Genomic DNA, 15,685 nt, shown 5'->3' with positions numbered 1-15,685 from the left:
TAAAGCTTGTGAAATGCAGTTATTTGATTGATAGGTGCAACAGAATATCTAATAGGTGGGTTGGGTTTTGTTAATTATTCCCGCCCCTGTCTGCTGCCTGTCCTTCCTCCTCCTGTCTCTGTTATTACAGAGGGAGGAAGGAGGGAGGACGGACAGGGGGGAGGAAGGATAGACAAACAGGGGCGGGAATAACTAGCAAAACCCGACCCACCTATTAGATATACCGTTGCATCTCTCATCAAATAACAGTGCATTTCACAAACTTTACTTGCCTATATTTCAGAAAGTATACATCTGATCTCGATCTCACAACTAAAGGTATGTATAGAATCAGCATGATAGTGCCAGTATAGCACTAGCTTTAGTTTATATGTGAACATCATGGTGGGTGGTCCTCTTTAAAGGGGTTTTCTGGCCTTAAGGCTACTTTACACACTGCGATATCGGTCCCAATATCGCTAGTGTGGGTACCCGCCCCCATCTGTTGCGCGACACGGGCAAATCGCTGCCCGTGCCGCACAACATCGCCCAGAGCCGTCACACATACTTACCTGTCCGGCGACGTCGCTGTGACTGGCGAACCGCCTCCTTTCTAAGGGGACGGTCCGTGCGGCGTCACAGCGACGTCACTGAACCGCCGCCCAATAGCAGCGGAGGGGCGGAGATGAGCGGGACGTAACATCCCGCCCACCTCCTTCCTTCTGCATAGCAGCCGGGAGGCAGGTAAGGGGAGCTTCCTCGTTCCTGCGGCGTCACACGCAGCGATGTGTGCTGCCGCAGGAACGAGGAACAACTTCGTTACTGCTGCAGTAACGATTTTTAAGAATGGACCCCCATGTCGCCGATTTAGCGATTTTGCACGTTTTTGCAACGATGCAAAATCGCTTATCGGTGTCACACGCAACGGCATCGCTAATGCGGCCGGATGTGCGTCACAAATTCCGTGACCCCAACGACTCCGCATTAGCGATGTCGCAGCGTGTAAAGCCCCCTTTAGGCTACAAGTCTGCAATCAGTAAAGACACTTACATTGAGCAAGGCTGCACCCGTCTAGTCAGCACATGCAAACCACATTCTTGTGGTCACTTGCCTGGCACCGGAGAGTCCTGACAGTGTGTGCACTGTTTGTGTTGTGAGGATTCACAAATTTGCAGTCACATAGTGACTGCGAACTTGTAGCCTAAGGTTCGACAACCCTTTAAATCCTTCTACACTTGTGCAATGCGATGTCCAGGCAACAATGGAACAGATCCTTCCCATTATATATAAACAATAAAAGCAGATGGAGATATTGTAACATGGCTTAGTATCTAGGTTTATTTTTTATTTTATAGCTTCCATGTGTAAATGCCATTTGCTCATCCTGGCAGTGTGCTTCACCTCAATGTGCTGTTTTGACATGTACGGAGACTGACAGAATCACATCGCTGATGACTGTCGGCTGCTTTCTATATATTGCTGCTCTGAATGCCGTTTATGAGACACCTGTTGGGGCAGAAAAATTAGTTGTCTGAGCAAAGCCTGAGAGAGAATCCAGACTGATTAATGTCACAGCGGTGATTAATCAAACCTAATTACTGTATTCATGCAGCAGAATCCTAACCTTACCCCCTTCCTTCCCCGTACGGCAGAGATGTGCTGCACTGAGGGTCTTGTAAGCCGCTGGATAATAGGCTTGGAAATGGTTACTAAATTTGTAAGATTTATTGTGTTAAAGGGAACCTGTCACCTCCCAGAAATGCTATTTACCTGCAGATATAGGGTTAATCTGTAGGTAAATGGTGTTAAATTCTGTGCAGGCAGCTACAGGAGAGGGAGAAAATGAAGTTATATTCTCCCTGCAGCCACTCCAAAGCAGTGAAGGAAGCGGTTACAGTCAATACAAAGTGAGTAGAGATGAGCGGACCTGTTATGATCCGGAACCATGGAAGACCACGATAAGTCATTGGTAAAAGGTGACAAGAGCATTGGCAACTAATCTGGCCGCCATCCCCTTACTAACCATCAACACTAGAAGTAGCCGAGGGGTGAACTAACATCCTGTGCACCACGAACCCAGCCGCAGAACTAGCTATCCTAAAGGAAGGAAAGATGAATAACTCTCTGCCTCAGAAAATAGATAAAGAATAGCTAGCCCCCCACATTCAAAGACTGCGGTGATATAGGAAAACACAATACACAGATGGATGATAGGATTAGCAAAAGGTGAGGCCCTACTGACTCAATAGGACAGGATAGGAAAGGGACTGATGGTGGCCAGAGAAAAACCCTACAAAAATCCCAAAACCTTGATAGTACAAAAAGCCCTCAGATCGCTAGATCTGAACTCCGTCCTATACCAGGCGCTCTTGTCATACCAATGAACAGAAAGCAGGAACCATTACAAATTCAAGAAGCAACAAACACATGGACTTATAGGAGAAATACTACAAACATAGCTGCACGGAGCTTCCCAGCTAAGCAACTGAGAGGGAAGATCCCTGCATGCAAATAAACTGACAATAACCACAGCAAATGACAAACTCAGATAAGAGCAAAAAGAACCAAACAACAAATAAAGAACCAAGCACTTATCTGGGGTAGATGTGGTCTGGAGCAGGATGAAGCAGGCTCGTGAACAAAGAACAACTGACATCCGGCATAGCCTGCCAGCAGACCAGAGTTTAAATAGGCAGAGAGTTAGCAATGGAAACGCCCATTGCTCAACACACCTGGTCTCTGTCCAAACCATTCCTGGCCACAAGAGGGAGCCTCACAGCAGCAAAAGCATAGCTGACATTCACAACACGGACCCGTGGAAGTTTGTGATTTGCGGATTCAGTCAGACTTTATATAAAGTTCTCTTCTGGACCCGAACTTCATTTGAAGTCACTGATTGGGCTGTTCGGCTCTCCGCCAACATGCACATGCAGCCAGCCATAAACAGAACTCTTCCAGGGGAGAGTGGGCTTTTCTCTCTTTTTTTTTTTTTTTTTGTTTGTGCACACTACATTTGATAACACTGATTTTACCCCCAGTACGAGCCATTCAAACTACGCACTGAGCCGAGCACCGAGCCCACCTAAGCACAGCGATTGTAACACTTATGTAGATACTCAGGAAATCTGATACCTTGGAATATAACGCAACTGAGACAAGGGCTGGGTAAATACTCTGTATTAACAAATAATAAACACACAGTGCAAGTAACTGAGAATAACAATAGGCAAATAAAAATTAAATGCAAGTGCAAACCGCACTAATATGTGAATATCCAGAAATAATATGCAGGATTGTGCACAGTAAACAAATACGTGAATGTCCAGCATAATATGCATGAGTACGCACAGCAAACAAGTGTTGAATGTCCAGAACTTATATACAGGTGTGCGCACAGCACTAATACATGAGCGTCCAGAAGTTATATGCAGAAGTGCGAACAGCAAACAAACACTTATCAGTATACTTGCTAGGGCTGAACAAAGTCCCGCACAAATCTAGCACACAACCTGTACAGATAGTCCTGTATTGCCAGCAACACAAAATACTCAGGCATGGAATAAATCCCGGAACAAGACTTATAAGCAGGGCAGACAGGAAGTTCAAGGGCAAGACGAGGCAGCAGATTCCATCTTGGTTGCGGGCAAGAAAACACAACAAGTTCCATGGAAACCTAGGACCTTACAGCTATGCTTGCTCAAGTAGTTTGCATATGTATAGCACCTAAATTCCATACTTGAACACTGATTTATTTCTAAAGTCTGTGCTTGGTACAAACACTGAAATTTAAAGTTCGGGTTCGCTCGTGTCTAAAAGTGAGTGCAATGTAATCACTTCCTCCATTTTGATGACAGCCTGCTCTGCGCACACACACACACATAGCAGAGCAGGCTGTCAACTAAAGTACTGGGGAGTGGTTGGGTAGTGAGCAGCGGCTGTAACTGCTCCATTCACCATCCTGATGAATGTAAGCTTGCCGCTACTGGGAGGATATAACTTGATTTTCTACCTGTAGAATATGCTCTAGTTCAATGGGGAGGTCGATTAAAGAAGTATTGGGCATGTTGGATTTCTACATTTCCAATTCTTTATTCACTTGTCTGATAGAACTTATTAATTTGCAGAAAACATACATGCCTGCCTAATCTGTCCATGCACTCTAATCTTTACCTCATATTTCTTCTTTAGGTATTGTTGCAGAATCCATCAGGATGGACAGAGTGAATGCTGCATGTAGCAAAGTTTGACTAGACTAGTTCGACCTCTCCTCATGTCAGCATGCACAGGGGCGTGCTAACATTCTATTCAATGCCCAGCGTCTTTGGTGGTGACGCACGTTCCTGTGTCCATTTTCACTACCTCAGACACCGGATGTAGGGTCAATGCGCATGATCAGAAGTCACCGCACTAAATTCGGGTGTACGCGGCTCACCTTCAGAAAGGTCTAGTGCGCATGACTGGAATTGCTGGGACTTCTGATCATGCGTACTGAGCCTAATCCCGTCTTTTGAGGTGTCGATAACGTACAGAGGTAGGCGCGTGACCGTCGATGATACTGGGCATTAAATAGCATATTAGCACACCCCTGTAGACGTTCTAACATGCTATGAGGCTGGACTAGTCAGGGAAGTAACGCCCTTGCGACTAGTCCCTTGCCTCATTGGCATATCATATGGGATCTTTAGAAATACTCTTTCTAAAGATCTCTTTATCTATGCTACTGTATACAGTTACGGTTAGGCGGGGATTAGCAATATACACCCAGAACTGCTCATGGTCCTGGGTGCAAATTGCATCTGACAGGTTCCCTTTAAATTTGCATACGATAGAAGCAGCTTTGTGATTCATTTATTTATCCATACGTGAGAAAGTGTGATGGTAAAAACGGACACCCTGACCCTTTATGAATGATACTCCTATCATTTTTGGGGGGTGTACATGAACAAACATGGATGTCTGAATGAGGACTTGTGTACAGCAAGCATCTGGCTACACCGTGACCGGATGTCCCAACTATTTGGAAATGTGTTTGGTTTTTTTAAAACTATATTTTTATTCAAATTTTTTAGTAACATATAACACTGGCATAAATGAATTCAGCATTGAAAATTCAATTAAAAAACATTACAATGTCCTGTTTGATCATCACAAATTCCATACCAATTTTTAGAATCAATAACCGTAACATGGTAAGGTAAAGCAAAGGAAGGCAGCGACCCCTTAACCCAACATTCTTATCGTTTCCCCCCCTATTTAACCCTTATGAACATGGTAATGACATAGAATAAAGAAGTCCCACTCAAAATCAGTTATTTCCTCCTCGCCCAACTTGGTTCCTTTTAGAGTACTTTCACACTTGCGTTCAGCGGAGTCCGTCACTATGGAGAATAGCGCAGTCCGTTAACGCACTGCGCTATTATCCATAGACTTGTATGGATGACGCACTGTAACGCAAGTTTCTGCGTTGCATCCGCTTGACGACGAAGCGTCGTTATTTTGACACTGCGTCGGAAGAAGAAGAAGAAACGCAGCATGGAACATTTTTTTGAGCAGCGCAATCCGTAGGATTTCACTGCGCATGCGCTTTTTTTTTTAAATCACAAACTTTATTTTGTCTCGCGTTGGCCGAACGTTCAGCTGAGCGCCCGCCCGCCGACACGCCCAGCCGCCGGCAAGTGAGAGCGCTCAGCTGAGCGCCCGCCCGTCGGCATGCCCGGCCGCCTGAAAGTGACAGCGCTCAGCTGAGCACCCGCCCGCCGACATGCCCGGCCGCAGGCAAGTGAGAGCGCTCAGCTGAGCGCCCGGCCGCCGGCATGCCCGGCTGCCTGCAAGTGACAGCGCTCAGCTGAGCGCCCGGCCGCCGGCGCCCGGCCGCCTACAAGTGACAGCGCTCAGCTGAGCGCCCGCCGGCATGCCCGGCCGCTGGCAAGTGAGAGCGCTCAGCTGAGCGCCCGCCGGCATGCCCGGCCGCCGGCAAGTGACAGCTCTCAGCTGAGCGACCTGCCGCCGGCTATTGAGAGCGATCAGCTGATCGTTCACAATAGTCTGCTGCCGGTAAAACTGTAAAGAATAAAAATTTTAAAAAAAGCCTTCCGTTGTTTTGTACGATCTGTAGCATCCGTTGCATCCGTCACACAACGCAATTCTACGGAAGCCGTCCAACGCAAGTGTGAAAGTAGCCTTAGTCACCTTTCGGCCTTTCCTTCCCCACCTCCAGGCCATCCAATGTATGCTTCATTTTGGTATGATATCAGACTGTGTCCTTGAAAGGTGACATAATCCTGACTATCTCCTCCCGAGTACAATAGGCCAATATGAATTTCTGCCATTTGTTAAAGTGCTGTCGTATTCTATCCTGGAAATGTCTTTGCTTCTATGTGGACACAGCACGACAGCTGAGGCTAGCAAAGTTGACCTATATTGGAGAGGAGGATAGCAGGGGCAGCCTCATCCATGAGGTGCACGGTGCAACAGCGAATATTTTATAGGTTTTCTTGCAAGCGAATGAGTTGCAGGATCAGCCGTATATCAATTCACAAAAATGAGACTGTTTCTGAAATAAAGAAACCAGTTTCCTAACTTCAGTTCAACCCCTTTAAGTGACAATTTTACCCCCTACATATATACAACACGGTGACAGATCAGTTTGATCAGTTGTCAAACTTTGACCGCATATGGCCAGCTGTACACCAAAGTCAACTGGTGTCTAATCGAGAAAGATAAATCTTAGCAATTTCTTCATCATTGATGTAGGTCACCTGCCATATTTATTTATTCCCTTATGTGACCTTCTTACAGATGCTTTCCATTATGGCTTTTTTTTTTGCGGTTTTAGAACTAACACAGGCTCCACTGATCTGCAGCAAAACTCCGCTAACTAAATATTGTGTCTTATCTGCTACTATTAAATTGGACAAGAGACATATCCTTCAAAGAAAATTACAGTATTATTAAACAACATAGAAGTTTGAGCCAAGAAAGTGATTTCAGACAATGCAGAATATAATCCTCCGGTTTCTGTGTGACTGGAGGAAGCTTACGAGGAAGGGAATTGTCTTTGAAAGGGATAAAGATAAACAGGTGTGTCTAAGACGGAGAATCTTCCTCGGAGATGAAGAAACCGGCATGTCTGAGTTTCTAGATCACCACCCATAACTGCCAGGCAGCCATAGCTCAATCTTCAGAGACAGCCTTGCTTATTGTGGGATATTTGGCTACAGTTAGTCTGCACCTTTTAATCCTTAAAAAAATACTTTAAGGAATATAATATCCTAAATGTGAAATAAAAGACTGAGGGTTCGATAGATCATGGCATTTGTATCTTTCTGCTTTTGTCTTTTGTTTTGGTGTTTTTCATCCTCATAATTGGGCTTATAATATCCATTTAATTGGCACCTTTATTTAAAGGGAACCTGTCACTAGATTTTTCCCTATTAAACTAAAAGCATCCCCTTCTGCAGCTCCTGGGCTGCATTCTATGAAGGTGCACCTTGGCCCTGACTCCCCTTCTAGACCCCAAATATAACTTTATAAAACTTGGCCGTTAGGTATGCTAATTACCTTAGTTGGCCAGATGGGTGGGCCCATTTTCTGCTCCTTTCCCCCTTCCTGCCGCTGATCACCGTCCTCCTTTCTTGATTGACGGGATGATGCTCTCCTCGTCACATTATCAAATCTCGCGCCTGTGCAGTTAGGTCAGCTCGCGCAGTTACAGTTAGCTCTGCCATATCGTGGGCAGAGCAGAAAACAGCTGCCTTCGCTCGCGCGGTGAGCTAAATACGCAGGCGCGAGAATATGGGAGGGTACAAGCATTGCGCTGGTGAGGTAATGCACAGCGCTGACCTCAACAGTGCCATGCTCGTACCCGTCCATAATCTCGCACCTGCGCATTTAGCTCACCGGCGCGAGGGCAGCTGTTTTCTGCTCTGCCCACGATATGGCAGAGCAAACTGCGCCTACGCAAGCCGACCTAACTGCACAGGCGCAAGATTTGAAAATGTGACTAGGAGGGCGTCATCCCGTCAATCAAGAAAGGAGGACGGCGATCAGCAGCAGGAGGGGGGAAAGGAGCAGAAAATGAGCCCGCCCATCTGGCCAACCAAGGTAATAAGCATAACTAATGGCCAAGTTTTATAAAGTTACTTTTGGGGTCTGGAAGGGGAGTCAGTGCCAAGGTGCACCTTCATAGAATGCAGCCCAGGAGCTGCAGAAGGGGATTTTTTTAGTTTAATAGGGAAAAATCTGGTTCCCTTTAATCTATAGTATATGTTCCAATTTGTTTGTTATTGTGTTCGTTGATCAATTTGTGTTTTTTTTTTTTTTTTTGTTTTTTGAAAAACGTGAAAATTTGGTGCAAATTTCCGTCCCCCGTAGTGATTTTATGTGGTATAGTGGAACCTTGGCTTAAGAGTAACTTGGTTTGAGAGCATTTTGCAAGACAAGCGAAGCTTTTAAAAAATTTGTAACTTGGTTTAAGAGCAATAATTTGCACTAAGAGCAAATTCCCACTGCACACACTTCCAGTTCCGTCATTTCACTGCGCTCTGACCCACTGTGGAGGTAACATTCTGTATATATGTTCTATATACTGTATACCATTGTACAGTAGAGTATATACTATATAGCATGTCTATCAATTTGCATTTGTGGATACAGTATTGTACTTTCTGCTAACTAGTACAGCATATTGCTTGTACTGTAATCTAATTGCCTATGCAGTATTCCTGACCCACATTTGGCTTAGTTCTGCCCTTGTTTTGGGGAGCATAGATTTGGGGTGTGTTTTTTGTGTGCTGTACTAGAATATAGATTGTCATATTTATACATCATTATTTCTCTCTATAGTACGTCCCACACACCAACAATTCTATTGTAAGCTAACGTGCAGTTTTATTGGTTTTATGTTTTTTCCTGTACAGTATTATGTATTAGTGTGCTGTAATAATTTTATATGAATACAGGACATTTTTCTGTATTACTGTAATAAGTTTGTATAAATGCAGTAAATACTTTTGGATTGTGGAACGAATTGTCTTTGATTCAATTATTTGCTATGGGAAAACTCACTTTGATATAAGAGTAACTTGATTTAAGAGCACACTCCCGAAACAAATTATGGTCGTAAACTAAGGTTCCACTGTAGTTATTTTGTCACATTTTTTTCACCATTTTGGCAAATGTGCAACTCTTTGAACTAAAACAGGGGTGGGGAACCTGTGGCCTGCTGGTTAATGAGTAAACACCATACATTGAGTCCTACAATCTATTTTTATACTGCAAGGCCAGTGTCCTACTTGCGATTACCGCGCGAGTTTCAAGGTGCATCACCCGTCACGGACTCACACTCTGCTCACAGGAGCGGGTCGGTTGCATGCATCTCTATGCAGCCGACCCGCTCGTGTGAGTCCGTGACGGGTGATGCACCGTGAAACTTGCGCGAGATATACGCGCGGTAATCTGACACTGGCCTTACATGGACTATCTAGAAAACCAAACATTTGCTATGCTCCACTTTCTAATTTTTGGTCATTCTGCAATTCTAATAATTTTATTACATCCCCCCCATAAGTTTACTTCAATCGCTACTGATTTTTTAATGATTATTTTCCTCCAGACGTGTCTTGTCAATGCCGATAGGAGATTCCACGATTACAGGCATGAGTCATAGATACAAATCATGATGGTTTTTCTAGCGGGTTGTTCCTGTGCGTATAGTGAGAGGTTAAACATATTACGAAAAAACGTGCAACAAAGGTCTAGTGACACTGCAACTCTACAGCTATCATCAGGAGAGCGGGTTTTAATCCCTCTCTGAAAACATAATTATACATGGCCTTTTGAACTTTTGCAATTATCTTTGTTAGTTAGCAAGTGCTGGAGCAAGCATTGCCAGGGCAGAGCTCGGCTGATGGCATGTCCGTATTGAGTGAACTCCCTTACAGCTGAACTCTTCAAGCTTGACTCGGCCTGATAAAACTAGGGGGGCATATGTAAAGGAGCTGTCATCGCTCAGATCACATTGATTTAAAGAGCAGCCATGTAACCCTTCGTTTCCTATACTTGATGTTTGATGTGAGTATTAATAGCAACATATAAATAGTTTTTCTGAAATTCCATCCTCTCCACGTCAGGCTTTCTCCCATTATTATGCATTCCTCTGCAAGTATTTCAAAATGAGAAAATCTTAGGGGACCTGGAACAAAATGTTTTTTTTGTTTGTTTTTTTTCAAGTATTTTGGAAATGGGAAACACATTTTTTTTCTTTCTTTTTGAGAATTCTCATACTTCAACTTTACTGTATTAATAAAAACGTAAAGATCTTTTCACTATTTTTTTTTGGGTTGTTTTTTTTTTTTTAAATTGAAAGGATTATTCCCATCTCTAAGACCCGATAATAATAATAGTCATCCCTCGCTATATCGCAGTTCACTTATTGTGGCTTCACTGTATCTCGGGATTTTAAAGAACAGCCATATTTTTAGTTTTATAAGACGCACCAGATTATAAGACGCACCCCAAATTTAGAGAAAAAAAACAAAGGGAAAAAAAAAATATGGGTATCTGTCTTATAATTCGGTGGTGTCTTACCGGGGGATGATGGGGTGCAGCAGGTGTCCCGGATGCTTGCGGTGAGGAAGGAACATCCAGAAACTTTCAGCGGTGCGGCGTTCAAAGCAACGGCACCCGAAGTCACCACATGTGTAGACAGATCTATCAGCTCAATGAGGAGCCGAGATCTCATCTGCGCACGCGCCACCCCAGGGCACCATTTTCTTTAACTCCGCTGCGGGAAGATCAATGGACCGGAAGCGGTGAGTGCGCAGATGAGATCTGCACACACACCAACTCCTGGCGTCATTATTTGAAGCCCGCATCGCCGACATTTTAAGGGATTGCCCCTGCCTCACTGCCTGCAGGTCAGCACACAGTCCACAGCCCGTAGCATTGCCCTGCCTCATGTCACCATTCTCCACCACTCCCCCAATAAGATTGTTGTCTTATAAAACGCACCCCTCATTTCCTCCCAAATTTTTGGGGTTAAATGGCATCTTATAATCCGAAAAATAAGAGAAATAATAAAGTAAATATAGCTCCGCTACATAGCCGACTTTCACCTATCTCGGGGGTCTCTAGAACGTAACTCTCGTGATAGGTGAGGGATCACTTTAGCAAATACCTCCAATTAGAAATGTAGTATAGTTCTCCTGAATAGCTATGTTGTTTACTTTATATTTAGGGCATTGCAGGGCCTTAGGTATCCATGGTTATTACCACTGGCAACTAACTGTGACTACATGCTTGGTCATAAGCATAAATACCTATGGTCCTGCAATGCCCTTAACATGAGGTATGTGACATATTGAATCAAAAGAACTATACTATATTTATAACTGGAGGTATTTGCTAATATTATTACACCTACTAAATATTAGGACACTATCTTGGAGATGGGAATACTCCTTTTACTACCTCCTCCAATCATCACAATCCCTCTGATTCTGGAATATATATTTTTTTTCTCTGTACCCTTCTTTTCCAAAGTGATTTTCCCGGTGATAAAGGTTTACATTTTCCCTTCAACCAACTGGGTGTATACCACAGACCTTCATTGTGGGCTTGACTGTGTTTCGATTGGCCAATATCAGAGGAGAAAATGAGAATTTCTGTGGTATACGCCCTGTTGGTTGAAGTTCAAACTTGTATTATGGTCAGCGGCGTGGGGCATAACTTTGGATTGGGGGTGCACAGAGTAAAAATAAAAACTGTTTCAGAATCAGCGGAACAGCAGCAACTGAAATAAGTACTTAGTTTAGTTAAAAAAAAAATCCAATGAAGGGTCTTCTTTAAGACAAAAAAAGTTAACTTTTTTGGAAATTTGTGCAGAACGCGACTTTTGTTTTTTATTTACTGTTTGGGGTTTTCTAATACAGAAAATTGTTTTTTAAATATATAATATACTAAAAATGCATTCTGCATTATTAGTATAAGACTCCTTCTTCAGGACCTCCATTAATCAGTGACTAAAAAGAGCATCTATGTGTTCTCCAGAGGACCCTGAATATCCGTGTATTATTTTCAATGGAAACCGTGTAATGCTTCATTTTACACTTGGTAATGCAACAGAAAATGTTAACAGATGCAGGAATCCCCTATAGATTACAGATGATTACTTGGGGTCCTCCGTATTTCATCTATTTTTAGGACTCTATAGACCAAAAAAGAGCTCAACCCCCTGTAAATTTCCAAAACATTCTCATTAATCATTTTTGTCACTTTTATAAGAACTATGGCAAACATTTTGTTGGTACCATAAAATAAACTTTATGCCTTCTCACTTCTGTTCCATGGCAAAAAAGTTTCCACTTTAAGGGTTGAGACTAGAGATGGGCGGACTTGCAGATAACCGAGATCGGCGAGTCCCTGCTAATTTCTTTTAAAAATCCAGTTCCGGTCCAGAATCTGGTACCCATATAAGTCTATAGGAACCAGAATCCAGCAATTAAAAATGTTAGTGGAAGGGATAGGAGGATAGGAGTGCACTCGGTGTACTCCCCGAAGCTCCGTTATGGCGGGCCGCTGCTTCCAGGTTGCACATTCACTTCCGGCGCTGCGTGTGTCTAGCTCGTGCACTAAAACTAAAGGTAGATGCTAGAATATATGGGTTCCTTCCAGGTATGATGTAATTTGTCACGTGATGGGGGCGTGTTCAAAATGCAGCCCGGTTTAGAATAAACATTCTTTTTCTAAGTCCACATGGGCATGGAGTTGTTTATAATAGAAGTGGGGTTCTGGGGGTAAGACCCCCTAGATGGGGGGAGAGGGATGAGCAGATCTCTGCGCCCGCGATGTGTCTTCCTCTGCTCATCCTGAGCCCTCCTGGTTCATGGTTCATGAAGCAGGAGGCTCACGATGAGCTGCCCCCGTGATATTTCCTCCTTTGCTCATCCTGAGCCTACTGGTTCATGAATCATGATCCTGACCTGCAGACAGCGCCTGTGAGTATTAGACATAATGTGAAAAGGGCCATAACACTTGTTGTAAGACACCAGGGTACCACTAAATAGTGGCCCTAAGGTGGTTATGTTCTTCAAGCAAATGGGAGAAAGAGAAGAACGAAACCAAATAATTGCGCCTGTGAGTAGAAGCAGGGAGACACTGTCACACAGGCTGGGGGCACATCTGACTGCAGCCAATCACAGACGCCAGGACGGCCGGTGGGCGGGGAAAGCCGTGCGTATGTATGAGCAATGATGAGCAGCCCAAGGAGGCTGCAAGAGCAGGGTGCAGCTGCGCGGGAGCAGTTTACAGCTGCGATGGAGCCTGGGTAAGTATGAAGCACTCGCTTCATTCTTATTTTCTTTATTTTTCATTTTTATTTTTATTTTTTTTTAATTTCTTGAGTGCCGGATCCTGATCAAACACCCGGAATCCCAGGCCCGGGTCTGGCACATGGGCAGCTTTGAGACCGCGCGGATCCGGACTTTTACAGTCCGGGTCCACCCATCACTAGTTAAGACTATTTATCTCGTGCCAAATTTCTAAATGATATTGATAAATGTGATGTAATAAAATAGAAACCAATTCAGCAATGCGTCTGCTATACTATAATGGTATTTTAATTTTTACATTTTGCCATATAGCTATAGATATTCCATACCATAGAGATAGCCATATTATTGAATCTAAATAAATACATATAATCTATATATATGACACACATTTCTTTCAACTTTTGCTACCACCCCCCAAAAAATGTATCACGTTGAAATAAGTTAAAAAAAAAATCACCTTTTATTCTAAATATAATTAAAAAACAAAAGTACTGAAGTAATCCTGGCAATACCTTAAATACAGTCCATGGTGGAAAAATCAGATAATGCGTTTCAGCTTAAAGAGCCTTCATCACGATCCAAAAAAGAGTAAAGTGACAAGTGAGTGTATGAGGCCACATTTTGGAATCAGAATCTTTTATCTCCTTAGATACTTTGCTTGATTCCCTATAAAGACAAAAAGAAAAGAAAGGTTATTGTGCCTCTTCATGGCATGTTTCTATTAGTGCAGCAATTGTATCACTGAGACAAAACCTCAAATCTGACATGTAGCCGAGCCCTAAGTTGAAATGCTGCAATTACTACATGTAAACGTATAATTTCTGCTTATGATATTCTACGTCTGTCCCTTGCTGCATTTTCGCGTCGGCTACTTTGGAGCCTCCTGATTCATGGCAATTTTGTAGCATCAAGTAACACCTACAATGTGAAAAGCATCAAGCAATAACTACATGTTAAAGCTTGCATTGCTATACACTCCCCATGTGTAAGACTTTGATAGAGTTTTCAGAGACTGTAAAACCTAATGATAGATCATCAATATCTGGGGGTGCAGGACAGTGTTCCCTATAAGACTGTGTAGCTAGTGAGTGGTACACATGGGTGCTACAACTTCTTCAACCAGACGATCCAATAACAGCAGCAAATAAATTATCCTGTATAGCGACAAATAATTAGTAATTATTAGCTCTGGTATTTTTAGGATTTGGTGAAATCCCAGGGGTCTTGGGCAGAGAAAGGGTTGGCCATCTTTGGGGACATTACTTTTTTTTTTTACTTAAATGCATGTATTTGAGGCTAAAAATAATTTTTGCATTTCGGTTTCACTAAAAATTTTGCATTTGGCTTATACAGGCTAGTGGGCTGGGGATTTTGCAAGATTTATAGCAGCAGCTTCTCAGGAGCTGAGAGGGAGTGGGATAGATGTGAGCTTGATAACTGCTGTATAGAAATCAATGGGGGTTAAAAGGGTGGTCCACTATACAGCATAGTGGCAACACATTGATGTAAAGCTCATAGAGAAGGCTTTTCTCAAATGCCTTGTGTAGTCAATTCAGCCTCTGAGCAGCGCTATTGTGGTCCACTCATCCCAATCATGTGACCCTCGGGCTCCATGACCTCTGAGATCTGGTGATATCTTGTCAACTTTCAGTTGATCCAACATCACCGAGGTGGCCTCAGTCTTCCTGAGTGACTGGGCTGTAGGCGGAGTTTCACTGCTCGCCACGGCATCTCACCTGCGCTACCCTTCACTGCAAAGTGCTGCAAGCAGGAGCAATTCTGGGCTGTGACGAGCGGTGAAACTCCGTCCATAGCCCAGCCACTCGGAAAGAGTGGGGCCGGCTTTAGTGATGTCGGGTCAACTTGAAGTTGACGTGACGTCACCGAATCTGAGGTCACGAATCCCGGGGGTCTTGTGATAGGGGTGAGTGGACTGCAATGGTGTTGCTCAGAGGCACTATTGACTACACAAGGTATTTGAGAAAAGTCTTCTTTATGAGATTTATATCAATGTGTGGCCACTATGCTGTGTAGTGGACCACCCCTTTAACTCCTATTCTGGAAGATAACTGCCATTCACACTTGGCCATAGTTTAATCAGGCACTAACGGCCGAGCTCTTTAGAAACCAACTGTACACTGTGTAAGATAAATGCACTCATTGCAGGAGGAGTATACCTGGCTTCCAGTGGGTTCCCAAATTTCCAAGCTCCAGCATTGTCCTGGTTTTGTTTCTCAGCCTACTGTCCTGTACAGACCGGTGCAGGGATGATGTTGAAAGGACCTTGCGGCCATGACTATACTGCCAAGCAGCCATATTAATGATTAGACTCTGCTGATCTCAAAGGGGCAGTTCAGGAGATTAGGTAGTAGCAG

The 15,685-nt window shown here is 43.6% G+C and overlaps 1 protein-coding gene across 1 annotated transcript in view; it reads left to right on the top strand.

The window, feature by feature from the left end:
- Positions 1 to 15,685, top strand: part of SLC25A12 (solute carrier family 25 member 12) — a 215,283-nt gene that overhangs the window by 99,974 nt on the left and 99,624 nt on the right. The gene's annotated exons all lie outside the window — the stretch shown is intronic.

Source organism: Anomaloglossus baeobatrachus, chromosome 7 (genome assembly GCF_048569485.1).
Source record: "Anomaloglossus baeobatrachus isolate aAnoBae1 chromosome 7, aAnoBae1.hap1, whole genome shotgun sequence".
Lineage (NCBI taxonomy): Eukaryota > Metazoa > Chordata > Amphibia > Anura > Aromobatidae > Anomaloglossus > Anomaloglossus baeobatrachus.
This window is presented reverse-complemented; position numbering and strand designations above follow the sequence as displayed.